This window comes from Coffea arabica, chromosome 11e, assembly GCF_036785885.1.
Source record: "Coffea arabica cultivar ET-39 chromosome 11e, Coffea Arabica ET-39 HiFi, whole genome shotgun sequence".
Classification (NCBI taxonomy): Eukaryota; Viridiplantae; Streptophyta; class Magnoliopsida; order Gentianales; family Rubiaceae; genus Coffea; species Coffea arabica.
The window spans coordinates 34,078,072-34,102,412 of record NC_092331.1 but is presented as its reverse complement, the minus strand read 5'-3'; the positions used below and the strand labels follow the sequence as shown (position 1 = coordinate 34,102,412).

At 42.5% G+C, this 24,341-nt stretch overlaps 46 non-coding genes across 46 annotated transcripts; all 46 read right to left on the bottom strand.

Annotated features, from left to right (window-relative positions):
• Nucleotides 1–115: 115 nt before the first annotated feature.
• On the bottom strand, nucleotides 116–234 carry LOC140024452 (5S ribosomal RNA). The gene has a single exon (XR_011828426.1). It is a non-coding gene; the product is annotated as a 5S ribosomal RNA (ribosomal RNA).
• A 416-nt stretch (nucleotides 235–650) lies between these two features.
• On the bottom strand, nucleotides 651–769 carry LOC140031097 (5S ribosomal RNA). Its single transcript, XR_011835018.1, has one exon. It is a non-coding gene; the product is annotated as a 5S ribosomal RNA (ribosomal RNA).
• A 416-nt stretch (nucleotides 770–1,185) lies between these two features.
• Nucleotides 1,186–1,304, bottom strand: LOC140023526 (5S ribosomal RNA). The gene has a single exon (XR_011827495.1). It is a non-coding gene; the product is annotated as a 5S ribosomal RNA (ribosomal RNA).
• Nucleotides 1,305–1,717: 413 nt separating this feature from the next.
• Nucleotides 1,718–1,836, bottom strand: LOC140024955 (5S ribosomal RNA). The gene has a single exon (XR_011828931.1). It is a non-coding gene; the product is annotated as a 5S ribosomal RNA (ribosomal RNA).
• A 416-nt stretch (nucleotides 1,837–2,252) lies between these two features.
• On the bottom strand, nucleotides 2,253–2,371 carry LOC140031096 (5S ribosomal RNA). The gene has a single exon (XR_011835017.1). It is a non-coding gene; the product is annotated as a 5S ribosomal RNA (ribosomal RNA).
• Nucleotides 2,372–2,787: 416 nt separating this feature from the next.
• Nucleotides 2,788–2,906, bottom strand: LOC140023525 (5S ribosomal RNA). Its single transcript, XR_011827494.1, has one exon. It is a non-coding gene; the product is annotated as a 5S ribosomal RNA (ribosomal RNA).
• A 413-nt stretch (nucleotides 2,907–3,319) lies between these two features.
• Nucleotides 3,320–3,438, bottom strand: LOC140024978 (5S ribosomal RNA). The gene has a single exon (XR_011828954.1). It is a non-coding gene; the product is annotated as a 5S ribosomal RNA (ribosomal RNA).
• A 416-nt stretch (nucleotides 3,439–3,854) lies between these two features.
• LOC140031095 (5S ribosomal RNA) lies at nucleotides 3,855–3,973 on the bottom strand. Its single transcript, XR_011835016.1, has one exon. It is a non-coding gene; the product is annotated as a 5S ribosomal RNA (ribosomal RNA).
• Nucleotides 3,974–4,388: 415 nt separating this feature from the next.
• LOC140023524 (5S ribosomal RNA) lies at nucleotides 4,389–4,507 on the bottom strand. The gene has a single exon (XR_011827492.1). It is a non-coding gene; the product is annotated as a 5S ribosomal RNA (ribosomal RNA).
• Nucleotides 4,508–4,920: 413 nt separating this feature from the next.
• LOC140023907 (5S ribosomal RNA) lies at nucleotides 4,921–5,039 on the bottom strand. Its single transcript, XR_011827873.1, has one exon. It is a non-coding gene; the product is annotated as a 5S ribosomal RNA (ribosomal RNA).
• A 413-nt stretch (nucleotides 5,040–5,452) lies between these two features.
• LOC140024977 (5S ribosomal RNA) lies at nucleotides 5,453–5,571 on the bottom strand. The gene has a single exon (XR_011828953.1). It is a non-coding gene; the product is annotated as a 5S ribosomal RNA (ribosomal RNA).
• A 416-nt stretch (nucleotides 5,572–5,987) lies between these two features.
• On the bottom strand, nucleotides 5,988–6,106 carry LOC140031093 (5S ribosomal RNA). Its single transcript, XR_011835014.1, has one exon. It is a non-coding gene; the product is annotated as a 5S ribosomal RNA (ribosomal RNA).
• A 416-nt stretch (nucleotides 6,107–6,522) lies between these two features.
• Nucleotides 6,523–6,641, bottom strand: LOC140023523 (5S ribosomal RNA). The gene has a single exon (XR_011827491.1). It is a non-coding gene; the product is annotated as a 5S ribosomal RNA (ribosomal RNA).
• A 413-nt stretch (nucleotides 6,642–7,054) lies between these two features.
• LOC140023906 (5S ribosomal RNA) lies at nucleotides 7,055–7,173 on the bottom strand. Its single transcript, XR_011827872.1, has one exon. It is a non-coding gene; the product is annotated as a 5S ribosomal RNA (ribosomal RNA).
• Nucleotides 7,174–7,586: 413 nt separating this feature from the next.
• Nucleotides 7,587–7,704, bottom strand: LOC140025049 (5S ribosomal RNA). The gene has a single exon (XR_011829026.1). It is a non-coding gene; the product is annotated as a 5S ribosomal RNA (ribosomal RNA).
• A 416-nt stretch (nucleotides 7,705–8,120) lies between these two features.
• LOC140024776 (5S ribosomal RNA) lies at nucleotides 8,121–8,239 on the bottom strand. The gene has a single exon (XR_011828752.1). It is a non-coding gene; the product is annotated as a 5S ribosomal RNA (ribosomal RNA).
• A 416-nt stretch (nucleotides 8,240–8,655) lies between these two features.
• On the bottom strand, nucleotides 8,656–8,774 carry LOC140032168 (5S ribosomal RNA). The gene has a single exon (XR_011836093.1). It is a non-coding gene; the product is annotated as a 5S ribosomal RNA (ribosomal RNA).
• A 416-nt stretch (nucleotides 8,775–9,190) lies between these two features.
• LOC140024954 (5S ribosomal RNA) lies at nucleotides 9,191–9,309 on the bottom strand. The gene has a single exon (XR_011828930.1). It is a non-coding gene; the product is annotated as a 5S ribosomal RNA (ribosomal RNA).
• A 416-nt stretch (nucleotides 9,310–9,725) lies between these two features.
• LOC140032167 (5S ribosomal RNA) lies at nucleotides 9,726–9,844 on the bottom strand. Its single transcript, XR_011836092.1, has one exon. It is a non-coding gene; the product is annotated as a 5S ribosomal RNA (ribosomal RNA).
• A 416-nt stretch (nucleotides 9,845–10,260) lies between these two features.
• On the bottom strand, nucleotides 10,261–10,379 carry LOC140024451 (5S ribosomal RNA). The gene has a single exon (XR_011828425.1). It is a non-coding gene; the product is annotated as a 5S ribosomal RNA (ribosomal RNA).
• A 417-nt stretch (nucleotides 10,380–10,796) lies between these two features.
• LOC140023806 (5S ribosomal RNA) lies at nucleotides 10,797–10,915 on the bottom strand. The gene has a single exon (XR_011827772.1). It is a non-coding gene; the product is annotated as a 5S ribosomal RNA (ribosomal RNA).
• Nucleotides 10,916–11,331: 416 nt separating this feature from the next.
• LOC140024903 (5S ribosomal RNA) lies at nucleotides 11,332–11,450 on the bottom strand. Its single transcript, XR_011828879.1, has one exon. It is a non-coding gene; the product is annotated as a 5S ribosomal RNA (ribosomal RNA).
• Nucleotides 11,451–11,863: 413 nt separating this feature from the next.
• LOC140025104 (5S ribosomal RNA) lies at nucleotides 11,864–11,982 on the bottom strand. The gene has a single exon (XR_011829082.1). It is a non-coding gene; the product is annotated as a 5S ribosomal RNA (ribosomal RNA).
• A 416-nt stretch (nucleotides 11,983–12,398) lies between these two features.
• LOC140030863 (5S ribosomal RNA) lies at nucleotides 12,399–12,517 on the bottom strand. The gene has a single exon (XR_011834782.1). It is a non-coding gene; the product is annotated as a 5S ribosomal RNA (ribosomal RNA).
• Nucleotides 12,518–12,933: 416 nt separating this feature from the next.
• On the bottom strand, nucleotides 12,934–13,052 carry LOC140023522 (5S ribosomal RNA). The gene has a single exon (XR_011827490.1). It is a non-coding gene; the product is annotated as a 5S ribosomal RNA (ribosomal RNA).
• Nucleotides 13,053–13,465: 413 nt separating this feature from the next.
• On the bottom strand, nucleotides 13,466–13,584 carry LOC140024953 (5S ribosomal RNA). Its single transcript, XR_011828929.1, has one exon. It is a non-coding gene; the product is annotated as a 5S ribosomal RNA (ribosomal RNA).
• Nucleotides 13,585–14,000: 416 nt separating this feature from the next.
• Nucleotides 14,001–14,119, bottom strand: LOC140031092 (5S ribosomal RNA). Its single transcript, XR_011835013.1, has one exon. It is a non-coding gene; the product is annotated as a 5S ribosomal RNA (ribosomal RNA).
• A 416-nt stretch (nucleotides 14,120–14,535) lies between these two features.
• On the bottom strand, nucleotides 14,536–14,654 carry LOC140023520 (5S ribosomal RNA). The gene has a single exon (XR_011827488.1). It is a non-coding gene; the product is annotated as a 5S ribosomal RNA (ribosomal RNA).
• A 413-nt stretch (nucleotides 14,655–15,067) lies between these two features.
• On the bottom strand, nucleotides 15,068–15,186 carry LOC140032166 (5S ribosomal RNA). Its single transcript, XR_011836091.1, has one exon. It is a non-coding gene; the product is annotated as a 5S ribosomal RNA (ribosomal RNA).
• Nucleotides 15,187–15,602: 416 nt separating this feature from the next.
• LOC140032165 (5S ribosomal RNA) lies at nucleotides 15,603–15,721 on the bottom strand. The gene has a single exon (XR_011836090.1). It is a non-coding gene; the product is annotated as a 5S ribosomal RNA (ribosomal RNA).
• A 415-nt stretch (nucleotides 15,722–16,136) lies between these two features.
• On the bottom strand, nucleotides 16,137–16,255 carry LOC140032163 (5S ribosomal RNA). Its single transcript, XR_011836088.1, has one exon. It is a non-coding gene; the product is annotated as a 5S ribosomal RNA (ribosomal RNA).
• Nucleotides 16,256–16,671: 416 nt separating this feature from the next.
• LOC140032162 (5S ribosomal RNA) lies at nucleotides 16,672–16,790 on the bottom strand. Its single transcript, XR_011836087.1, has one exon. It is a non-coding gene; the product is annotated as a 5S ribosomal RNA (ribosomal RNA).
• A 415-nt stretch (nucleotides 16,791–17,205) lies between these two features.
• On the bottom strand, nucleotides 17,206–17,324 carry LOC140032161 (5S ribosomal RNA). Its single transcript, XR_011836086.1, has one exon. It is a non-coding gene; the product is annotated as a 5S ribosomal RNA (ribosomal RNA).
• A 416-nt stretch (nucleotides 17,325–17,740) lies between these two features.
• Nucleotides 17,741–17,859, bottom strand: LOC140024450 (5S ribosomal RNA). Its single transcript, XR_011828424.1, has one exon. It is a non-coding gene; the product is annotated as a 5S ribosomal RNA (ribosomal RNA).
• A 417-nt stretch (nucleotides 17,860–18,276) lies between these two features.
• Nucleotides 18,277–18,395, bottom strand: LOC140022870 (5S ribosomal RNA). Its single transcript, XR_011826848.1, has one exon. It is a non-coding gene; the product is annotated as a 5S ribosomal RNA (ribosomal RNA).
• Nucleotides 18,396–18,811: 416 nt separating this feature from the next.
• LOC140024902 (5S ribosomal RNA) lies at nucleotides 18,812–18,930 on the bottom strand. Its single transcript, XR_011828878.1, has one exon. It is a non-coding gene; the product is annotated as a 5S ribosomal RNA (ribosomal RNA).
• Nucleotides 18,931–19,343: 413 nt separating this feature from the next.
• LOC140024952 (5S ribosomal RNA) lies at nucleotides 19,344–19,462 on the bottom strand. Its single transcript, XR_011828928.1, has one exon. It is a non-coding gene; the product is annotated as a 5S ribosomal RNA (ribosomal RNA).
• A 416-nt stretch (nucleotides 19,463–19,878) lies between these two features.
• On the bottom strand, nucleotides 19,879–19,997 carry LOC140030862 (5S ribosomal RNA). The gene has a single exon (XR_011834781.1). It is a non-coding gene; the product is annotated as a 5S ribosomal RNA (ribosomal RNA).
• A 416-nt stretch (nucleotides 19,998–20,413) lies between these two features.
• LOC140023519 (5S ribosomal RNA) lies at nucleotides 20,414–20,532 on the bottom strand. Its single transcript, XR_011827487.1, has one exon. It is a non-coding gene; the product is annotated as a 5S ribosomal RNA (ribosomal RNA).
• A 413-nt stretch (nucleotides 20,533–20,945) lies between these two features.
• Nucleotides 20,946–21,064, bottom strand: LOC140024951 (5S ribosomal RNA). The gene has a single exon (XR_011828927.1). It is a non-coding gene; the product is annotated as a 5S ribosomal RNA (ribosomal RNA).
• Nucleotides 21,065–21,480: 416 nt separating this feature from the next.
• Nucleotides 21,481–21,599, bottom strand: LOC140031656 (5S ribosomal RNA). Its single transcript, XR_011835579.1, has one exon. It is a non-coding gene; the product is annotated as a 5S ribosomal RNA (ribosomal RNA).
• Nucleotides 21,600–22,015: 416 nt separating this feature from the next.
• On the bottom strand, nucleotides 22,016–22,134 carry LOC140023518 (5S ribosomal RNA). The gene has a single exon (XR_011827486.1). It is a non-coding gene; the product is annotated as a 5S ribosomal RNA (ribosomal RNA).
• Nucleotides 22,135–22,547: 413 nt separating this feature from the next.
• Nucleotides 22,548–22,666, bottom strand: LOC140023905 (5S ribosomal RNA). The gene has a single exon (XR_011827871.1). It is a non-coding gene; the product is annotated as a 5S ribosomal RNA (ribosomal RNA).
• A 413-nt stretch (nucleotides 22,667–23,079) lies between these two features.
• Nucleotides 23,080–23,197, bottom strand: LOC140024400 (5S ribosomal RNA). Its single transcript, XR_011828373.1, has one exon. It is a non-coding gene; the product is annotated as a 5S ribosomal RNA (ribosomal RNA).
• A 416-nt stretch (nucleotides 23,198–23,613) lies between these two features.
• On the bottom strand, nucleotides 23,614–23,732 carry LOC140024775 (5S ribosomal RNA). The gene has a single exon (XR_011828751.1). It is a non-coding gene; the product is annotated as a 5S ribosomal RNA (ribosomal RNA).
• A 416-nt stretch (nucleotides 23,733–24,148) lies between these two features.
• On the bottom strand, nucleotides 24,149–24,267 carry LOC140032160 (5S ribosomal RNA). The gene has a single exon (XR_011836085.1). It is a non-coding gene; the product is annotated as a 5S ribosomal RNA (ribosomal RNA).
• Nucleotides 24,268–24,341: the final 74 nt, after the last annotated feature.

Here is a 24,341-nt window from a genome sequence, read left to right as displayed (position 1 = left end):
GATCCGCCTTCATGTTTCGAGAAGAAGCAAAATATAAAGCAATCGTTCCGAAGGACCTAAATTACTACAGGATAAAGAACGAATAGAAAATTTGAATTTCGAAACAAAAAAGAGAGGGGTGCAACAAGAGGAATTCCCAGGGGGTCACCCATCCTAATACTGCTCACGCCCAAGCACGCTTAATTTCGGAGTTCTGATGGGATACGGTGCATTAGTGCTGGTATGATCGCACCCACAACGTTCCTTACGCTTTATTCTTTTAAACTACCCCGTCCAGCGAAGCAGTGTGGCTTTTCTAGACCGGAATTCATTTTAAGCGTCAATTGAAGCATTTTCCTATTATCCTTTTATTTATTTGCTTTCATATTTTTTTTTGTTATTGATTTGCCCCCTGTTTTTTTCCATCATCCCGCAACTCTAAATTATCATGAAATCAATCCTTCACGCTTGCGCTGATACATTTGCGCCGACAAATTTGAGCGACGATCCGGGCTTTGATCGAGCCGTACCGTTCCTGATTTGTCTCGCGCCTTCAGATCCTCCTTCACGCTTCGACAAGAAGCAAAATATTAAGCAATCGTTCCGACGGAGCTAAATTACTACAGGATAAAGAACGAATAGGAAATTTGGATTTCGAAACAAAAAAGAGAGGGGTGCAACACGAGGACTTCCCACGGGGTCACCCATCCTAGTACTACTCTCGCCCAAGCATGCTTAACTTCGGAGTTCTGATGGGATCCGGTGCATTAGTGCTGGTATGATCGCACCCGCCATGTTCCTTTCGCTTTATTCTTTTAAACTACCCCGTCCTGCGAAGCAGTGTGGCTTTTCTAGACCGAAATTCATTTTAAGCGTCAATTCAAGCATTTTCCTATTATCCTTTTATTTATTTGCTTTCATATTTTTTTTTGTTATTGATTTGCCCCCTGTTTTTTTCCATCATCCCGCAACTCTAAATTATCATGAAATCAATCCTTCACGCTTGCGCTGATACATTTGCGCCGATAAATTTGAGCGACGATCCGGGCTTTGATCGAGCCGTACCGTTCCTGATTTGTCTCGCGCCTTCAGATCCGCCTTCATGCTTCGAGAAGAAGCAAAATATAAAGCAATCGTTCCGAAGGACCTAAATTACTACAGGATAAAGAACGAATAGAAAATTTGAATTTCGAAACAAAAAAGAGAGGGGTGCAACAAGAGGAATTCCCAGGGGGTCACCCATCCTAATACTGCTCACGCCCAAGCACGCTTAACTTCGGAGTTCTGATGGGATACGGTGCATTAGTGCTGGTATGATCGCACCCACAACGTTCCTTTCGCTTTATTCTTTTAAACTACCCCATCCAGCGAAGCAGTGTGGCTTTTCTAGACCGGAATTCATTTTAAGCGTCAATTGAAGCATTTTCCTCTTATCCTTTTATTTATTTACTTTATATTTTTTTGTTATTGATTTGCACCCTGTTTTTTTCCATCATCCCGCAACTCTAAATTATCATGAAATCAATCCTTCACGCTTGCGCTGATACATTTGCGCCGACAAATTTGAGCGACGATCCGGGCTTTGATCGAGCCGTACCGTTCCTGATTTGTCTCGCGCCTTCAGATCCTCCTTCACGCTTCGACAAGAAGCAAAATATTAAGCAATCGTTCCGACGGAGCTAAATTACTACAGGATAAAGAACGAATAGGAAATTTGGATTTCGAAACAAAAAAGAGAGGGGTGCAACACGAGGACTTCCCACGGGGTTACCAATCCAAGTACTACTCTCGCCCAAACACGCTTAATTTCGATGTTCTGATGGGATCCGGTGCATTAGTGCTGGTATGATCGCACCCGCCATATTCCTTTCGCTTTATTCTTTTAAACTACCCCGTCCTGCGAAGCAGTGTGGCTTTTCTAGACCGAAATTCATTTTAAGCGTCAATTCAAGCATTTTCCTATTATCCTTTTATTTATTTGCTTTCATATTTTTTTTTGTTATTGATTTGCCCCCTGTTTTTTTCCATCATCCCGCAACTCTAAATTATCATGAAATCAATCCTTCACGCTTGCGCTGATACATTTGCGCCGACAAATTTGAGCGACGATCCGGGCTTTGATCGAGCCGTACCGTTCCTGATTTGTCTCGCGCCTTCAGATCCTCCTTCACGCTTCGACAAGAAGCAAAATATTAAGCAATCGTTCCGACGGAGCTAAATTACTACAGGATAAAGAACGAATAGGAAATTTGGATTTCGAAACAAAAAAGAGAGGGGTGCAACACGAGGACTTCCCACGGGGTCACCCATCCTAGTACTACTCTCGCCCAAGCATGCTTAACTTCGGAGTTCTGATGGGATCCGGTGCATTAGTGCTGGTATGATCGCACCCGCCATGTTCCTTTCGCTTTATTCTTTTAAACTACCCCGTCCTGCGAAGCAGTGTGGCTTTTCTAGACCGAAATTCATTTTAAGCGTCAATTCAAGCATTTTCCTATTATCCTTTTATTTATTTGCTTTCATATTTTTTTTTGTTATTGATTTGCCCCCTGTTTTTTTCCATCATCCCGCAACTCTAAATTATCATGAAATCAATCCTTCACGCTTGCGCTGATACATTTGCGCCGATAAATTTGAGCGACGATCCGGGCTTTGATCGAGCCGTACCGTTCCTGATTTGTCTCGCGCCTTCAGATCCGCCTTCATGCTTCGAGAAGAAGCAAAATATAAAGCAATCGTTCCGAAGGACCTAAATTACTACAGGATAAAGAACGAATAGAAAATTTGAATTTCGAAACAAAAAAGAGAGGGGTGCAACAAGAGGAATTCCCAGGGGGTCACCCATCCTAATACTGCTCACGCCCAAGCACGCTTAACTTCGGAGTTCTGATGGGATACGGTGCATTAGTGCTGGTATGATCGCACCCACAACGTTCCTTTCGCTTTATTCTTTTAAACTACCCCATCCAGCGAAGCAGTGTGGCTTTTCTAGACCGGAATTCATTTTAAGCGTCAATTGAAGCATTTTCCTCTTATCCTTTTATTTATTTACTTTATATTTTTTTGTTATTGATTTGCACCCTGTTTTTTTCCATCATCCCGCAACTCTAAATTATCATGAAATCAATCCTTCACGCTTCCGCTGATACATTTGCGCCGACAAATTTGAGCGACGATCCGGGCTTTGATCGAGCCGTACCGTTCCTGATTTGTCTCGCGCCTTCAGATCCTCCTTCACGCTTCGACAAGAAGCAAAATATTAAGCAATCGTTCCGACGGAGCTAAATTACTACAGGATAAAGAACGAATAGGAAATTTGGATTTCGAAACAAAAAAGAGAGGGGTGCAACACGAGGACTTCCCACGGGGTCACCAATCCAAGTACTACTCTCGCCCAAACACGCTTAATTTCGATGTTCTGATGGGATCCAGTGCATTAGTGCTGGTATGATCGCACCCGCCATGTTCCTTTCGCTTTATTCTTTTAAACTACCCCGTCCTGCGAAGCAGTGTGGCTTTTCTAGACCGAAATTCATTTCAAGCGTCAATTCAAGCATTTTCCTATTATCCTTTTATTTATTTGCTTTCATATTTTTTTTTGTTATTGATTTGCCCCCTGTTTTTTTCCATCATCCCGCAACTCTAAATTATCATGAAATCAATCCTTCACGCTTGCGCTGATACATTTGCACCGACAAATTTGAGCGACGATCCGGGCTTTGATCGAGCCGTACCGTTCCTGATTTGTCTCGCGCCTTCAGATCCTCCTTCACGCTTCGACAAGAAGCAAAATATTAAGCAATCGTTCCGACGGAGCTAAATTACTACAGGATAAAGAACGAATAGGAAATTTGGATTTCGAAACAAAAAAGAGAGGGGTGCAACACGAGGACTTCCCACGGGGTCACCCATCCTAGTACTACTCTCGCCCAAGCATGCTTAACTTCGGAGTTCTGATGGGATCCGGTGCATTAGTGCTGGTATGATCGCACCCGCCATGTTCCTTTCGCTTTATTCTTTTAAACTACCCCGTCCTGCGAAGCAGTGTGGCTTTTCTAGACCGAAATTCATTTTAAGCGTCAATTCAAGCATTTTCCTATTATCCTTTTATTTATTTGCTTTCATATTTTTTTTGTTATTGATTTGCCCCCTGTTTTTTTCCATCATCCCGCAACTCTAAATTATCATGAAATCAATCCTTCACGCTTGCGCTGATACATTTGCGCCGATAAATTTGAGCGACGATCCGGGCTTTGATCGAGCCGTACCGTTCCTGATTTGTCTCGCGCCTTCAGATCCGCCTTCATGCTTCGAGAAGAAGCAAAATATAAAGCAATCGTTCCGAAGGACCTAAATTACTACAGGATAAAGAACGAATAGAAAATTTGAATTTCGAAACAAAAAAGAGAGGGGTGCAACAAGAGGAATTCCCAGGGGGTCACCCATCCTAATACTGCTCACGCCCAAGCACGCTTAACTTCGGAGTTCTGATGGGATACGGTGCATTAGTGCTGGTATGATCGCACCCACAACGTTCCTTTCGCTTTATTCTTTTAAACTACCCCATCCAGCGAAGCAGTGTGGCTTTTCTAGACCGGAATTCATTTTAAGCGTCAATTGAAGCATTTTCCTCTTATCCTTTTATTTATTTACTTTATATTTTTTTGTTATTGATTTGCACCCTGTTTTTTTCCATCATCCCGCAACTCTAAATTATCATGAAATCAATCCTTCACGCTTCCGCTGATACATTTGCGCCGACAAATTTGAGCGACGATCCGGGCTTTGATCGAGCCGTACCGTTCCTGATTTGTCTCGCGCCTTCAGATCCTCCTTCACGCTTCGACAAGAAGCAAAATATTAAGCAATCGTTCCGACGGAGCTAAATTACTACAGGATAAAGAACGAATAGGAAATTTGGATTTCGAAACAAAAAAGAGAGGGGTGCAACACGAGGACTTCCCAGGGGGTCACCAATCCAAGTACTACTCTCGCCCAAACACGCTTAATTTCGAAGTTCTGATGGGATCCGGTGCATTAGTGCTAGTATGATCGCACCCCCCATATTCCTTTCGCTTTATTCTTTTAAACTACCCCGTCCTGCGAAGCAGTGTGGCTTTTCTAGACCGAAATTCATTTCAAGCGTCAATTCAAGCATTTTCCTATTATCCTTTTATTTATTTGCTTTCATAATTTTTTTTGTTATTGATTTGCCCCCTGTTTTTTTCCATCATCCCGCAACTCTAAATTATCATGAAATCAATCCTTCACGCTTCCGCTGATACATTTGCGCCGACAAATTTGAGCGACGATTCGGGCTTTGATCGAGCCGTACCGTTCCTGATTTGTCTCGCTTCAGATCCGCCTTCATGCTTCGAGAAGAAGCAAAATATAAAGCAATCGTTCCGAAGGACCTAAATTACTACAGGATAAAGAACGAATAGGAAATTTGGATTTCGAAACAAAAAAGAGAGGGGTGCAACACGAGGACTTCCCACGGGGTCACCAATCCAAGTACTACTCTCGCCCAAACACGCTTAATTTCGATGTTCTGATGGGATCCAGTGCATTAGTGCTGGTATGATCGCACCCGCCATGTTCCTTTCGCTTTATTCTTTTAAACTACCCCGTCCTGCGAAGCAGTGTGGCTTTTCTAGACCGAAATTCATTTTAAGCGTCAATTCAAGCATTTTCCTATTATCCTTTTATTTATTTGCTTTCATATTTTTTTTTGTTATTGATTTGCCCCCTGTTTTTTTCCATCATCCCGCAACTCTAAATTATCATGAAATCAATCCTTCACGCTTGCGCTGATACATTTGCGCCGACAAATTTGAGCGACGATCCGGGCTTTGATCGAGCCGTACCGTTCCTGATTTGTCTCGCGCCTTCAGATCCTCCTTCACGCTTCGACAAGAAGCAAAATATTAAGCAATCGTTCCGACGGAGCTAAATTACTACAGGATAAAGAACGAATAGGAAATTTGGATTTCGAAACAAAAAAGAGAGGGGTGCAACACGAGGACTTCCCACGGGGTCACCCATCCTAGTACTACTCTCGCCCAAGCATGCTTAACTTCGGAGTTCTGATGGGATCCGGTGCATTAGTGCTGGTATGATCGCACCCGCCATGTTCCTTTCGCTTTATTCTTTTAAACTACCCCGTCCTGCGAAGCAGTGTGGCTTTTCTAGACCGAAATTCATTTTAAGCGTCAATTCAAGCATTTTCCTATTATCCTTTTATTTATTTGCTTTCATATTTTTTTTTGTTATTGATTTGCCCCCTGTTTTTTTCCATCATCCCGCAACTCTAAATTATCATGAAATCAATCCTTCACGCTTGCGCTGATACATTTGCGCCGATAAATTTGAGCGACGATCCGGGCTTTGATCGAGCCGTACCGTTCCTGATTTGTCTCGCGCCTTCAGATCCGCCTTCATGCTTCGAGAAGAAGCAAAATATAAAGCAATCGTTCCGAAGGACCTAAATTACTACAGGATAAAGAACGAATAGAAAATTTGAATTTCGAAACAAAAAAGAGAGGGGTGCAACAAGAGGAATTCCCAGGGGGTCACCCATCCTAATACTGCTCACGCCCAAGCACGCTTAACTTCGGAGTTCTGATGGGATACGGTGCATTAGTGCTGGTATGATCGCACCCACAACGTTCCTTTCGCTTTATTCTTTTAAACTACCCCATCCAGCGAAGCAGTGTGGCTTTTCTAGACCGGAATTCATTTTAAGCGTCAATTGAAGCATTTTCCTCTTATCCTTTTATTTATTTACTTTATATTTTTTTGTTATTGATTTGCACCCTGTTTTTTTCCATCATCCCGCAACTCTAAATTATCATGAAATCAATCCTTCACGCTTCCGCTGATACATTTGCGCCGACAAATTTGAGCGACGATCCGGGCTTTGATCGAGCCGTACCGTTCCTGATTTGTCTCGCGCCTTCAGATCCTCCTTCACGCTTCGACAAGAAGCAAAATATTAAGCAATCGTTCCGACGGAGCTAAATTACTACAGGATAAAGAACGAATAGGAAATTTGGATTTCGAAACAAAAAAGAGAGGGGTGCAACACGAGGACTTCCCAGGGGGTCACCAATCCAAGTACTACTCTCGCCCAAACACGCTTAATTTCGAAGTTCTGATGGGATCCGGTGCATTAGTGCTAGTATGATCGCACCCCCCATATTCCTTTCGCTTTATTCTTTTAAACTACCCCGTCCTGCGAAGCAGTGTGGCTTTTCTAGACCGAAATTCATTTCAAGCGTCAATTCAAGCATTTTCCTATTATCCTTTTATTTATTTGCTTTCATAATTTTTTTTGTTATTGATTTGCCCCCTGTTTTTTTCCATCATCCCGCAACTCTAAATTATCATGAAATCAATCCTTCACGCTTCCGCTGATACATTTGCGCCGACAAATTTGAGCGACGATTCGGGCTTTGATCGAGCCGTACCGTTCCTGATTTGTCTCGCTTCAGATCCGCCTTCATGCTTCGAGAAGAAGCAAAATATAAAGCAATCGTTCCGAAGGACCTAAATTACTACAGGATAAAGAACGAATAGAAAATTTGAATTTCGAAACAAAAAAGAGAGGGGTGCAACAAGAGAATTCGCAGGGGGTCACCCATCCTAGTACTACTCTCGCCCAAGCATGCTTAAGTTAGGAGTTCTGATGGGATCCAGTGCATTAGTGCTCGTATGATCGCACCCGCCATGTTCCTTTCGCTTTATTCTTTTAAACTACCCCGTCCTGCGAAGCAGTGTGGCTTTTCTAGACCGAAATTCATTTTAAGCGTCAATTCAAGCATTTTCCTATTATCCTTTTATTTATTTGCTTTCATATTTTTTTTTGTTATTGATTTGCCCCCTGTTTTTTTCCATCATCCCGCAACTCTAAATTATCATCAAATCAATCCTTCACGCTTGCGCTGATACATTTGCGCCGACAAATTTGAGCGACGATCCGGGCTTTGATCGAGCCGTACCGTTCCTGATTTGTCTCGCGCCTTCAGATCCTCCTTCACGCTTCGACAAGAAGCAAAATATTAAGCAATCGTTCCGACGGAGCTAAATTACTACAGGATAAAGAACGAATAGGAAATTTGGATTTCGAAACAAAAAAGAGAGGGGTGCAACACGAGGACTTCCCACGGGGTCACCAATCCAAGTACTACTCTCGCCCAAACACGCTTAATTTCGATGTTCTGATGGGATCCGGTGCATTAGTGCTGGTATGATCGCACCCGCCATATTCCTTTCGCTTTATTCTTTTAAACTACCCCGTCCTGCGAAGCAGTGTGGCTTTTCTAGACCGAAATTCATTTTAAGCGTCAATTCAAGCATTTTCCTATTATCCTTTTATTTATTTGCTTTCATATTTTTTTTTGTTATTGATTTGCCCCCTGTTTTTTTCCATCATCCCGCAACACTAAATTATCATGAAATCAATCCTTCACGCTTGCGCTGATACATTTGCGCCGACAAATTTGAGCGACGATCCGGGCTTTGATCGAGCCGTACCGTTCCTGATTTGTCTCGCGCCTTCAGATCCGCCTTCATGCTTCGAGAAGAAGCAAAATATAAAGCAATCGTTCCGAAGGACCTAAATTATTACAGGATAAAGAACGAATAGAAAATTTGAATTTCGAAACAAAAAAGAGAGGGGTGCAACAAGAGGAATTCCCAGGGGGTCACCCATTCTAGTACTACTCTCGCCCAAGCATGCTTAACTTCGGAGTTCTGATGGGATCCGGTGCATTAGTGCTGGTATGATCGCACCCGCCATGTTCCTTTCGCTTTATTCTTTTAAACTACCCCGTCCTGCGAAGCAGTGTGGCTTTTCTAGACCGAAATTCATTTTAAGCGTCAATTCAAGCATTTTCCTATTATCCTTTTATTTATTTGCTTTCATATTTTTTTTTGTTATTGATTTGCCCCCTGTTTTTTTCCATCATCCCGCAACTCTAAATTATCCTGAAATCAATCCTTCACGCTTGCGCTGATACATTTGCGCCGACAAATTTGAGCGACGATCCGGGCTTTGATCGAGCCGTACCGTTCCTGATTTGTCTCGCGCCTTCAGATCCTCCTTCACGCTTCGACAAGAAGCAAAATATTAAGCAATCGTTCCGACGGAGCTAAATTACTACAGGATAAAGAACGAATAGGAAATTTGGATTTCGAAACAAAAAAGAGAGGGGTGCAACACGAGGACTTCCCACGGGGTTACCAATCCAAGTACTACTCTCGCCCAAACACGCTTAATTTCGATGTTCTGATGGGATCCGGTGCATTAGTGCTGGTATGATCGCACCCGCCATATTCCTTTCGCTTTATTCTTTTAAACTACCCCGTCCTGCGAAGCAGTGTGGCTTTTCTAGACCGAAATTCATTTTAAGCGTCAATTCAAGCATTTTCCTATTATCCTTTTATTTATTTGCTTTCATATTTTTTTTTGTTATTGATTTGCCCCCTGTTTTTTTCCATCATCCCGCAACTCTAAATTATCATGAAATCAATCCTTCACGCTTGCGCTGATACATTTGCGCCGACAAATTTGAGCGACGATCCGGGCTTTGATCGAGCCGTACCGTTCCTGATTTGTCTCGCGCCTTCAGATCCGCCTTCATGCTTCGAGAAGAAGCAAAATATAAAGCAATCGTTCCGAAGGACCTAAATTATTACAGGATAAAGAACGAATAGAAAATTTGAATTTCGAAACAAAAAAGACAGGGGTGCAACAAGAGGAATTCCCAGGGGGTCACCCATTCTAGTACTACTCTCGCCCAAGCATGCTTAACTTCGGAGTTCTGATGGGATCCGGTGCATTAGTGCTGGTATGATCGCACCCGCCATGTTCCTTTCGCTTTATTCTTTTAAACTACCCCGTCCTGCGAAGCAGTGTGGCTTTTCTAGACCGAAATTCATTTTAAGCGTCAATTCAAGCATTTTCCTATTATCCTTTTATTTATTTGCTTTCATATTTTTTTTTGTTATTGATTTGCCCCCTGTTTTTTTCCATCATCCCGCAACTCTAAATTATCCTGAAATCAATCCTTCACGCTTGCGCTGATACATTTGCGCCGACAAATTTGAGCGACGATCCGGGCTTTGATCGAGCCGTACCGTTCCTGATTTGTCTCGCGCCTTCAGATCCGCCTTCATGTTTCGAGAAGAAGCAAAATATAAAGCAATCGTTCCGAAGGACCTAAATTACTACAGGATAAAGAACGAATAGAAAATTTGAATTTCGAAACAAAAAAGAGAGGGGTGCAACAAGAGGAATTCCCAGGGGGTCACCCATCCTAATACTGCTCACGCCCAAGCACGCTTAATTTCGGAGTTCTGATGGGATACGGTGCATTAGTGCTGGTATGATCGCACCCACAACGTTCCTTACGCTTTATTCTTTTAAACTACCCCGTCCAGCGAAGCAGTGTGGCTTTTCTAGACCGGAATTCATTTTAAGCGTCAATTGAAGCATTTTCCTTTTATCCTTTTATTTATTTACTTTATATATATATTTTTTTTATTGATTTGCACCCAGTTTTTTTCCATCATCCCGCAACTCTAAATTATCATGAAATCAATCATTCACGCTTGCGGTGATACATTTGCGCCGACAAATTTGAGCGACGATCCGGGCTTTGATCGAGTCGTACCGTTCCTGATTTGTCTCGCGCCTTCAGATCCTTCTTCACGCTTCGACAAGAAGCAAAATATTAAGCAATCGTTCCGACGGAGCTAAATTACTACAGGATAAAGAACGAATAGGAAATTTGGATTTCGAAACAAAAAAGAGAGGGGTGCAACACGAGGACTTCCCAGGGGGTCACCAATCCAAGTACTACTCTCGCCCAAACACGCTTAATTTCGAAGTTCTGATGGGATCCAGTGCATTAGTGCTGGTATGATCGCACCCGCCATATTCCTTTCGCTTTATTCTTTTAAACTACCCCGTCCTGCGAAGCAGTGTTGCTTTTCTAGACCGAAATTCATTTTAAGCGTCAATTCAAGCATTTTCCTATTATCCTTTTATTTATTTGCTTTCATATTTTTTTTTGTTATTGATTTGCCCCCTGTTTTTTTCCATCATCCCGCAACTCTAAATTATCGTGAAATCAATCCTTCACGCTTGCGCTGATACATTTGCGCCGATAAATTTGAGCGACGATCCGGGCTTTGATCGAGCCGTACCGTTCCTGATTTGTCTCGTGCCTTCAGATCCGCCTTCATGCTTCGAGAAGAAGCAAAATATAAAGCAATCGTTCCGAAGGACCTAAAATACTACAGGATAAAGAACGAATAGAAAATTTGAATTTCGAAACAAAAAAGAGAGGGGTGCAACAAGAGGAATTCCCAGAGGGTCACCCATCCTAATACTGCTCACGCCCAAGCACGCTTAACTTCGGAGTTCTGATGGGATACGGTGCATTAGTGCTTGTATGATCGCACCCACAACGTTCCTTTCGCTTTATTCTTTTAAACTACCCCGTCCAGCGAAGCAGTGTGGCTTTTCCAGACCGGAATTCATTTTAAGCGTCAATTGAAGCATTTTCCTCTTATCCTTTTATTTATTTACTTTATATTTTTTTGTTATTGATTTGCACCCTGTTTTTTTCCATCATCCCGCAACTCTAAATTATCATGAAATCAATCCTTCACGCTTGCGCTGATACATTTGCGCCGACAAATTTGAGCGACGATCCGGGCTTTGATCGAGCCGTACCGTTCCTGATTTGTCTCGCGCCTTCAGATCCTCCTTCACGCTTCGACAAGAAGCAAAATATTAAGCAATCGTTCCGACGGAGCTAAATTACTACAGGATAAAGAACGAATAGGAAATTTGGATTTCGAAACAAAAAAGAGAGGGGTGCAACACGAGGACTTCCCACGGGGTTACCAATCCAAGTACTACTCTCGCCCAATCACGCTTAATTTCGATGTTCTGATGGGATCCGGTGCATTAGTGCTGGTATGATCGCACCCGCCATATTCCTTTCGCTTTATTCTTTTAAACTACCCCGTCCTGCGAAGCAGTGTGGCTTTTCTAGACCGAAATTCATTTTAAGCGTCAATTCAAGCATTTTCCTATTATCCTTTTATTTATTTGCTTTCATATTTTTTTTTGTTATTGATTTGCCCCCTGTTTTTTTCCATCATCCCGCAACTCTAAATTATCATGAAATCAATCCTTCACGCTTGCGCTGATACATTTGCGCCGACAAATTTGAGCGACGATCCGGGCTTTGATCGAGCCGTACCGTTCCTGATTTGTCTCGCGCCTTCAGATCCTCCTTCACGCTTCGACAAGAAGCAAAATATTAAGCAATCGTTCCGACGGAGCTAAATTACTACAGGATAAAGAACGAATAGGAAATTTGGATTTCGACACAAAAAAGAGAGGGGTGCAACACGAGAACTTCCCACGGGGTCACCCATCCTAGTACTACTCTCGCCCAAGCATGCTTAACTTCGGAGTTCTGATGGGATCCGGTGCATTAGTGCTGGTATGATCGCACCCGCCATGTTCCTTTCGCTTTATTCTTTTAAACTACCCCGTCCTGCGAAGCAGTGTGGCTTTTCTAGACCGAAATTCATTTTAAGCGTCAATTCAAGCATTTTCCTATTATCCTTTTATTTATTTGCTTTCATATTTTTTTTTGTTATTGATTTGCCCCCTGTTTTTTTCCATCATCCCGCAACTCTAAATTATCATGAAATCAATCCTTCACGCTTGCGCTGATACATTTGCGCCGATAAATTTGAGCGACGATCCGGGCTTTGATCGAGCCGTACCGTTCCTGATTTGTCTCGCGCCTTCAGATCCGCCTTCATGCTTCGAGAAGAAGCAAAATATAAAGCAATCGTTCCGAAGGACCTAAATTACTACAGGATAAAGAACGAATAGAAAATTTGAATTTCGAAACAAAAAAGAGAGGGGTGCAACAAGAGGAATTCCCAGGGGGTCACCCATCCTAATACTGCTCACGCCCAAGCACGCTTAACTTCGGAGTTCTGATGGGATACGGTGCATTAGTGCTGGTATGATCGCACCCACAACGTTCCTTTCGCTTTATTCTTTTAAACTACCCCATCCAGCGAAGCAGTGTGGCTTTTCTAGACCGGAATTCATTTTAAGCGTCAATTGAAGCATTTTCCTCTTATCCTTTTATTTATTTACTTTATATTTTTTTGTTATTGATTTGCACCCTGTTTTTTTCCATCATCCCGCAACTCTAAATTATCATGAAATCAATCCTTCACGCTTGCGCTGATACATTTGCGCCGACAAATTTGAGCGACGATCCGGGCTTTGATCGAGCCGTACCGTTCCTGATTTGTCTCGCGCCTTCAGATCCTCCTTCACGCTTCGACAAGAAGCAAAATATTAAGCAATCGTTCCGACGGAGCTAAATTACTACAGGATAAAGAACGAATAGGAAATTTGGATTTCGAAACAAAAAAGAGAGGGGTGCAACACGAGGACTTCCCACGGGGTTACCAATCCAAGTACTACTCTCGCCCAAACACGCTTAATTTCGATGTTCTGATGGGATCCGGTGCATTAGTGCTGGTATGATCGCACCCGCCATATTCCTTTCGCTTTATTCTTTTAAACTACCCCGTCCTGCGAAGCAGTGTGGCTTTTCTAGACCGAAATTCATTTTAAGCGTCAATTCAAGCATTTTCCTATTATCCTTTTATTTATTTGCTTTCATATTTTTTTTTGTTATTGATTTGCCCCCTGTTTTTTTCCATCATCCCGCAACTCTAAATTATCATGAAATCAATCCTTCACGCTTGCGCTGATACATTTGCGCCGACAAATTTGAGCGGCGATCCGGGCTTTGATCGAGCCGTACCGTTCCTGATTTGTCTCGCGCCTTCAGATCCTCCTTCACGCTTCGACAAGAAGCAAAATATTAAGCAATCGTTCCGACGGAGCTAAATTACTACAGGATAAAGAACGAATAGGAAATTTGGATTTCGAAACAAAAAAGAGAGGGGTGCAACACGAGGACTTCCCACGGGGTCACCCATCCTAGTACTACTCTCGCCCAAGCATGCTTAACTTCGGAGTTCTGATGGGATCCGGTGCATTAGTGCTGGTATGATCGCACCCGCCATGTTCCTTTCGCTTTATTCTTTTAAACTACCCCGTCCTGCGAAACAGTGTGGCTTTTCTAGACCGAAATTCATTTTAAGCGTCAATTCAAGCATTTTCCTATTATCCTTTTATTTATTTGCTTTCATATTTTTTTTTGTTATTGATTTGCCCCATGTTTTTTTCCATCATCCCGCAACTCTAAATTATCATGAAATCAATCCTTCACGCTTGCGCTGATACATTTGCGCCGATAAATTTGAGCGACGATCCGGGCTTTGATCGAGCCGTACCGTTCCTGATTTGTCTCGCGCCTTCAGATCCGCCTTCATGCTTCGAGAAGAAGCAAAATATAAAGCAATCGTTCCGAAGGACCTAAATTACTACAGGATAAAGAACGAATAGAAAATTTGAATTTCGAAACAAAAAAGAGAGGGGTGCAACAAGAGGAATTCCCAGGGGGTCACCCATCCTAATACTGCTCACGCCCAAGCACGCTTAACTTCGGAGTTCTGATGGGATACGGTGCATTAGTGCTGGTATGATCGCACCCACAACGTTCCTTTCGCTTTATTCTTTTAAACTACCCCATCCAGCGAAGCAGTGTGGCTTTTCTAGACCGGAATTCATTTTAAGCGTCAATTGAAGCATTTTCCTCTTATCCTTTTATTTATTTACTTTATATTTTTTTGTTATTGATTTGCACCCTGTTTTTTTCCATCATCCCGCAACTCTAAATTATCATGAAATCAATCCTTCACGCTTCCGCTGATACATTTGCGCCGACAAATTTGAGCGACGATCCTGGCTTTGATCGAGCCGTACCGTTCCTGATTTGTCTCGCGCCTTCAGATCCTCCTTCACGCTTCGACAAGAAGCACAATATTAAGCAATCGTTCCGACGGAGCTAAATTACTACAGGATAAAGAACGAATAGAAAATTTGAATTTCGAAACAAAAAAGAGAGGGGTGCAACAAGAGGAATTCCCAGGGGGTCACCCATTCTAGTACTACTCTCGCCCAAGCATGCTTAACTTCGGAGTTCTGATGGGATCCGGTGCATTAGTGCTGGTATGATCGCACCCGCCATGTTCCTTTCGCTTTATTCTTTTAAACTACCCCGTCCTGCGAAGCAGTGTGGCTTTTCTAGACCGAAATTCATTTTAAGCGTCAATTCAAGCATTTTCCTATTATCCTTTTATTTATTTGCTTTCATATTTTTTTTTGTTATTGATTTGCCCCCTGTTTTTTTCCATCATCCCGCAACACTAAATTATCATGAAATCAATCCTTCACGCTTGCGCTGATACATTTGCGCCGACAAATTTGAGCGACGATCCGGGCTTTGATCGAGCCGTACCGTTCCTGATTTGTCTCGCGCCTTCAGATCCGCCTTCATGCTTCGAGAAGAAGCAAAATATAAAGCAATCGTTCCGAAGGACCTAAATTATTACAGGATAAAGAACGAATAGAAAATTTGAATTTCGAAACAAAAAAGAGAGGGGTGCAACAAGAGGAATTCCCAGGGGGTCACCCATTCTAGTACTACTCTCGCCCAAGCATGCTTAACTTCGGAGTTCTGATGGGATCCGGTGCATTAGTGCTGGTATGATCGCACCCGCCATGTTCCTTTCGCTTTATTCTTTTAAACTACCCCGTCCTACGAAGCAGTGTGGCTTTTCTAGACCGAAATTCATTTTAAGCGTCAATTCAAGCATTTTCCTATTATCCTTTTATTTATTTGCTTTCATATTTTTTTTGTTATTGATTTGCCCCCTGTTTTTTTCCATCATCCCGCAACTCTAAATTATCATGAAATCAATCCTTCACGCTTGCGCTGATACATTTGCGCCGACAAATTTGAGCGACGATCCGGGCTTTGATCGAGCCGTACCGTTCCTGATTTGTCTCGCGCCTTCAGATCCGCCTTCATGCTTCGAGAAGAAGCAAAATATAAAGCAATCGTTCCGAAGGACCTAAATTATTACAGGATAAAGAACGAATAGAAAATTTGAATTTCGAAACAAAAAAGAGAGGGGTGCAACAAGAGGAATTCCCAGGGGGTCACCCATTCTAGTACTACTCTCGCCCAAGCATGCTTAACTTCGGAGTTCTGATGGGATCCGGTGCATTAGTGCTGGTATGATCGCACCCGCCATGTTCCTTTCGCTTTATTCTTTTAAACTACCCCGTCCTGCGAAGCAGTGTGGCTTTTCTAGACCGAAATTCATTTTAAGCGTCAATTCAAGCATTTTCCTATTATCCTTTTATTTATTTGCTTTCATATTTTTTTTTGTTATTGATTTGCCCCCTGTTTTTTTCCATCATCCCGCAACTCTAAATTATCATGAAATCAATCCTTCACGCTTGCGCTGATACATTTGCGCCGACAAATTTGAGCGACGATCCGGGCTTTGATCGAGCCGTACCGTTCCTGATTTGTCTCGCGCCTTCAGATCCGCCTTCATGCTTCGAGAAGAAGCAAAATATAAAGCAATCGTTCCGAAGGACCTAAATTATTACAGGATAAAGAACGAATAGAAAATTTGAATTTCGAAACAAAAAAGAGAGGGGTGCAACAAGAGGAATTCCCAGGGGGTCACCCATTCTAGTACTACTCTCGCCCAAGCATGCTTAACTTCGGAGTTCTGATGGGATCCGGTGCATTAGTGCTGGTATGATCGCACCCGCCATGTTCCTTTCGCTTTATTCTTTTAAACTACCCCGTCCTACGAAGCAGTGTGGCTTTTCTAGACCGAAATTCATTTTAAGCGTCAATTCAAGCATTTTCCTATTATCCTTTTATTTATTTGCTTTCATATTTTTTTTGTTATTGATTTGCCCCCTGTTTTTTTCCATCATCCCGCAACTCTAAATTATCATGAAATCAATCCTTCACGCTTGCGCTGATACATTTGCGCCGACAAATTTGAGCGACGATCCGGGCTTTGATCGAGCCGTACCGTTCCTGATTTGTCTCGCGCCTTCAGATCCGCCTTCATGCTTCGAGAAGAAGCAAAATATAAAGCAATCGTTCCGAAGGACCTAAATTATTACAGGATAAAGAACGAATAGAAAATTTGAATTTCGAAACAAAAAAGAGAGGGGTGCAACAAGAGGAATTCCCAGGGGGTCACCCATTCTAGTACTACTCTCGCCCAAGCATGCTTAACTTCGGAGTTCTGATGGGATCCGGTGCATTAGTGCTGGTATGATCGCACCCGCCATGTTCCTTTCGCTTTATTCTTTTAAACTACCCCGTCCTGCGAAGCAGTGTGGCTTTTCTAGACCGAAATTCATTTTAAGCGTCAATTCAAGCATTTTCCTATTATCCTTTTATTTATTTGCTTTCATATTTTTTTTTGTTATTGATTTGCCCCCTGTTTTTTTCCATCATCCCGCAACTCTAAATTATCCTGAAATCAATCCTTCACGCTTGCGCTGATACATTTGCGCCGACAAATTTGAGCGACGATCCGGGCTTTGATCGAGCCGTACCGTTCCTGATTTGTCTCGCGCCTTCAGATCCGCCTTCATGTTTCGAGAAGAAGCAAAATATAAAGCAATCGTTCCGAAGGACCTAAATTACTACAGGATAAAGAACGAATAGAAAATTTGAATTTCGAAACAAAAAAGAGAGGGGTGCAACAAGAGGAATTCCCAGGGGGTCACCCATCCTAATACTGCTCACGCCCAAGCACGCTTAATTTCGGAGTTCTGATGGGATACGGTGCATTAGTGCTGGTATGATCGCACCCACAACGTTCCTTACGCTTTATTCTTTTAAACTACCCCGTCCAGCGAAGCAGTGTGGCTTTTCTAGACCGGAATTCATTTTAAGCGTCAATTGAAGCATTTTCCTTTTATCCTTTTATTTATTTACTTTATATATATATTTTTTTTATTGATTTGCACCCAGTTTTTTTCCATCATCCCGCAACTCTAAATTATCATGAAATCAATCATTCACGCTTGCGGTGATACATTTGCGCCGACAAATTTGAGCGACGATCCGGGCTTTGATCGAGCCGTACCGTTCCTGATTTGTCTCGCGCCTTCAGATCCTTCTTCACGCTTCGACAAGAAGCAAAATATTAAGCAATCGTTCCGACGGAGCTAAATTACTACAGGATAAAGAACGAATAGGAAATTTGGATTTCGAAACAAAAAAGAGAGGGGTGCAACACGAGGACTTCCCAGGGGGTCACCAATCCAAGTACTACTCTCGCCCAAACACGCTTAATTTCGAAGTTCTGATGGGATCCGGTGCATTAGTGCTGGTATGATCGCACCCGCCATATTCCTTTCGCTTTATTCTTTTAAACTACCCCGTCCTGCGAAGCAGTGTTGCTTTTCTAGACCGAAATTCATTTTAAGCGTCAATTCAAGCATTTTCCTATTATCCTTTTATTTATTTGCTTTCATATTTTTTTTTGTTATTGATTTGCCCCCTGTTTTTTTCCATCATCCCGCAACTCTAAATTATCGTGAAATCAATCCTTCACGCTTGCGCTGATACATTTGCGCCGATAAATTTGAGCGACGATCCGGGCTTTGATCGAGCCGTACCGTTCCTGATTTGTCTCGTGCCTTCAGATCCGCCTTCATGCTTCGAGAAGAAGCAAAATATAAAGCAATCGTTCCGAAGGACCTAAAATACTACAGGATAAAGAACGAATAGAAAATTTGAATTTCGAAACAAAAAAGAGAGGGGTGCAACAAGAGGAATTCCCAGAGGGTCACCCATCCTAATACTGCTCACGCCCAAGCACGCTTAACTTCGGAGTTCTGATGGGATACGGTGCATTAGTGCTTGTATGATCGCACCCACAACGTTCCTTTCGCTTTATTCTTTTAAACTACCCCGTCCAGCGAAGCAGTGTGGCTTTTCCAGACCGGAATTCATTTTAAGCGTCAATTGAAGCATTTTCCTCTTATCCTTTTATTTATTTACTTTATATTTTTTTGTTATTGATTTGCACCCTGTTTTTTTCCATCATCCCGCAACTCTAAATTATCATGAAATCAATCCTTCACGCTTGCGCTGATACATTTGCGCCGACAAATTTGAGCGACGATCCGGGCTTTGATCGAGCCGTACCGTTCCTGATTTGTCTCGCGCCTTCAGATCCTCCTTCACGCTTCGACAAGAAGCAAAATATTAAGCAATCGTTCCGACGGAGCTAAATTACTACAGGATAAAGAACGAATAGGAAATTTGGATTTCGAAACAAAAAAGAGAGGGGTGCAACACGAGGACTTCCCACGGGGTTACCAATCCAAGTACTACTCTCGCCCAAACACGCTTAATTTCGATGTTCTGATGGGATCCGGTGCATTAGTGCTGGTATGATCGCACCCGCCATATTCCTTTCGCTTTATTCTTTTAAACTACCCCGTCCTGCGAAGCAGTGTGGCTTTTCTAGACCGAAATTCATTTTAAGCGTCAATTCAAGCATTTTCCTATTATCCTTTTATTTATTTGCTTTCATATTTTTTTTTGTTATTGATTTGCCCCCTGTTTTTTTCCATCATCCCGCAACTCTAAATTATCATGAAATCAATCCTTCACGCTTGCGCTGATACATTTGCGCCGACAAATTTGAGCGACGATCCGGGCTTTGATCGAGCCGTACCGTTCCTGATTTGTCTCGCGCCTTCAGATCCTCCTTCACGCTTCGACAAGAAGCAAAATATTAAGCAATCGTTCCGACGGAGCTAAATTACTACAGGATAAAGAACGAATAGGAAATTTGGATTTCGAAACAAAAAAGAGAGGGGTGCAACACGAGAACTTCCCACGGGGTCACCCATCCTAGTACTACTCTCGCCCAAGCATGCTTAACTTCGGAGTTCTGATGGGATCCGGTGCATTAGTGCTGGTATGATCGCACCCGCCATGTTCCTTTCGCTTTATTCTTTTAAACTACCCCGTCCTGCGAAGCAGTGTGGCTTTTCTAGACCGAAATTCATTTTAAGCGTCAATTCAAGCATTTTCCTATTATCCTTTTATTTATTTGCTTTCATATTTTTTTTTGTTATTGATTTGCCCCCTGTTTTTTTCCATCATCCCGCAACTCTAAATTATCATGAAATCAATCCTTCACGCTTGCGCTGATACATTTGCGCCGATAAATTTGAGCGACGATCCGGGCTTTGATCGAGCCGTACCGTTCCTGATTTGTCTCGCGCCTTCAGATCCGCCTTCATGCTTCGAGAAGAAGCAAAATATAAAGCAATCGTTCCGAAGGACCTAAATTACTACAGGATAAAGAACGAATAGAAAATTTGAATTTCGAAACAAAAAAGAGAGGGGTGCAACAAGAGGAATTCCCAGGGGGTCACCCATCCTAATACTGCTCACGCCCAAGCACGCTTAACTTCGGAGTTCTGATGGGATACGGTGCATTAGTGCTGGTATGATCGCACCCACAACGTTCCTTTCGCTTTATTCTTTTAAACTACCCCATCCAGCGAAGCAGTGTGGCTTTTCTAGACCGGAATTCATTTTAAGCGTCAATTGAAGCATTTTCCTCTTATCCTTTTATTTATTTACTTTATATTTTTTTGTTATTGATTTGCACCCTGTTTTTTTCCATCATCCCGCAACTCTAAATTATCATGAAATCAATCCTTCACGCTTGCGCTGATACATTTGCGCCGACAAATTTGAGCGACGATCCGGGCTTTGATCGAGCCGTACCGTTCCTGATTTGTCTCGCGCCTTCAGATCCTCCTTCACGCTTCGACAAGAAGCAAAATATTAAGCAATCGTTCCGACGGAGCTAAATTACTACAGGATAAAGAACGAATAGGAAATTTGGATTTCGAAACAAAAAAGAGAGGGGTGCAACACGAGGACTTCCCACGGGGTTACCAATCCAAGTACTACTCTCGCCCAAACACGCTTAATTTCGATGTTCTGATGGGATCCGGTGCATTAGTGCTGGTATGATCGCACCCGCCATATTCCTTTCGCTTTATTCTTTTAAACTACCCCGTCATGCGAAGCAGTGTGGCTTTTCTAGACCGAAATTCATTTTAAGCGTCAATTCAAGCATTTTCCTATTATCCTTTTATTTATTTGCTTTCATATTTTTTTTTGTTATTGATTTGCCCCCTGTTTTTTTCCATCATCCCGCAACTCTAAATTATCATGAAATCAATCCTTCACGCTTGCGCTGATACATTTGCGCCGACAAATTTGAGCGGCGATCCGGGCTTTGATCGAGCCGTACCGTTCCTGATTTGTCTCGCGCCTTCAGATCCTCCTTCACGCTTCGACAAGAAGCAAAATATTAAGCAATCGTTCCGACGGAGCTAAATTACTACAGGATAAAGAACGAATAGGAAATTTGGATTTCGAAACAAAAAAGAGAGGGGTGCAACACGAGGACTTCCCACGGGGTCACCCATCCTAGTACTACTCTCGCCCAAGTATGCTTAACTTCGGAGTTCTGATGGGATCCGGTGCATTAGTGCTGGTATGATCGCACCCGCCATGTTCCTTTCGCTTTATTCTTTTAAACTACCCCGTCCTGCGAAACAGTGTGGCTTTTCTAGACCGAAATTCATTTTAAGCGTCAATTCAAGCATTTTCCTATTATCCTTTTATTTATTTGCTTTCATATTTTTTTTTGTTATTGATTTGCCCCATGTTTTTTTCCATCATCCCGCAACTCTAAATTATCATGAAATCAATCCTTCACGCTTGCGCTGATACATTTGCGCCGATAAATTTGAGCGACGATCCGGGCTTTGATCGAGCCGTACCGTTCCTGATTTGTCTCGCGCCTTCAGATCCGCCTTCATGCTTCGAGAAGAAGCAAAATATAAAGCAATCGTTCCGAAGGACCTAAATTACTACAGGATAAAGAACGAATAGAAAATTTGAATTTCGAAACAAAAAAGAGAGGGGTGCAACAAGAGGAATTCCCAGGGGGTCACCCATCCTAATACTGCTCACGCCCAAGCACGCTTAACTTCGGAGTTCTGATGGGATACGGTGCATTAGTGCTGGTATGATCGCACCCACAACGTTCCTTTCGCTTTATTCTTTTAAACTACCCCATCCAGCGAAGCAGTGTGGCTTTTCTAGACCGGAATTCATTTTAAGCGTCAATTGAAGCATTTTCCTCTTATCCTTTTATTTATTTACTTTATATTTTTTTGTTATTGATTTGCACCCTGTTTTTTTCCATCATCCCGCAACTCTAAATTATCATGAAATCAATCCTTCACGCTTCCGCTGATACATTTGCGCCGACAAATTTGAGCGACGATCCGGGCTTTGATCGAGCCGTACCGTTCCTGATTTGTCTCGCGCCTTCAGATCCTCCTTCACGCTTCGACAAGAAGCAAAATATTAAGCAATCGTTCCGACGGAGCTAAATTACTACAGGATAAAGAACGAATAGGAAATTTGGATTTCGAAACAAAAAAGAGAGGGGTGCAACACGAGGACTTCCCAGGGGGTCACCAATCCAAGTACTACTCTCGCCCAAACACGCTTAATTTCGAAGTTCTGATGGGATCCGGTGCATTAGTGCTAGTATGATCGCACCCCCCATATTCCTTTCGCTTTATTCTTTTAAACTACCCCGTCCTGCGAAGCAGTGTGGCTTTTCTAGACCGAAATTCATTTCAAGCGTCAATTCAAGCATTTTCCTATTATCCTTTTATTTATTTGCTTTCATAATTTTTTTTGTTATTGATTTGCCCCCTGTTTTTTTCCATCATCCCGCAACTCTAAATTATCATGAAATCAATCCTTCACGCTTCCGCTGATACATTTGCGCCGACAAATTTGAGCGACGATTCGGGCTTTGATCGAGCCGTACCGTTCCTGATTTGTCTCGCTTCAGATCCGCCTTCATGCTTCGAGAAGAAGCAAAATATAAAGCAATTGTTCCGAAGGACCTAAATTACTACAGGATAAAGAACGAATAGAAAATTTGAATTTCGAAACAAAAAAGAGAGGGGTGCAACAAGAGAATTCGCAGGGGGTCACCCATCCTAGTACTACTCTCGCCCAAACACGCTTAATTTCGAAGTTCTGATGGGATCCGGTGCATTAGTGCTAGTATGATCGCACCCCCCATATTCCTTTCGCTTTATTCTTTTAAACTACCCCGTCCTGCGAAGCAGTGTGGCTTTTCTAGACCGAAATTCATTTCAAGCGTCAATTCAAGCATTTTCCTATTATCCTTTTATTTATTTGCTTTCATATTTTTTTTTGTTATTGATTTGCCCCCTGTTTTTTTCCATCATCCCGCAACTCTAAATTATCATGAAATCAATCCTTCACGCTTGCGCTGATACATTTGCGCCGACAAATTTGAGCGACGATCCGGGCTTTGATCGAGCCGTACCGTTCCTGATTTGTCTCGCGCCTTCAGATCCTCCTTCACGCTTCGACAAGAAGCAAAATATTAAGCAATCGTTCCGACGGAGCTAAATTACTACAGGATAAAGAACGAATAGGAAATTTGGATTTCGAAACAAAAAAGAGAGGGGTGCAACACGAGGACTTCCCACGGGGTCACCAATCCAAGTACTACTCTCGCCCAAACACGCTTAATTTCGATGTTCTGATGGGATCCGGTGCATTAGTGCTGGTATGATCGCACCCGCCATATTCCTTTCGCTTTATTCTTTTAAACTACCCCGTCCTGCGAAGCAGTGTGGCTTTTCTAGACCGAAATTCATTTTAAGCGTCAATTCAAGCATTTTCCTATTATCCTTTTATTTATTTGCTTTCATATTTTTTTTTGTTATTGATTTGCCCCCTGTTTTTTTCCATCATCCCGCAACACTAAATTATCATGAAATCAATCCTTCACGCTTGCGCTGATACATTTGCGCCGACAAATTTGAGCGACGATCCGGGCTTTGATCGAGCCGTACCGTTCCTGATTTGTCTCGCGCCTTCAGATCCGCCTTCATGCTTCGAGAAGAAGCAAAATATAAAGCAATCGTTCCGAAGGACCTAAATTATTACAGGATAAAGAACGAATAGAAAATTTGAATTTCGAAACAAAAAAGAGAGGGGTGCAACAAGAGGAATTCCCAGGGGGTCACCCATTCTAGTACTACTCTCGCCCAAGCATGCTTAACTTCGGAGTTCTGATGGGATCCGGTGCATTAGTGCTGGTATGATCGCACCCGCCATGTTCCTTTCGCTTTATTCTTTTAAACTACCCCGTCCTACGAAGCAGTGTGGCTTTTCTAGACCGAAATT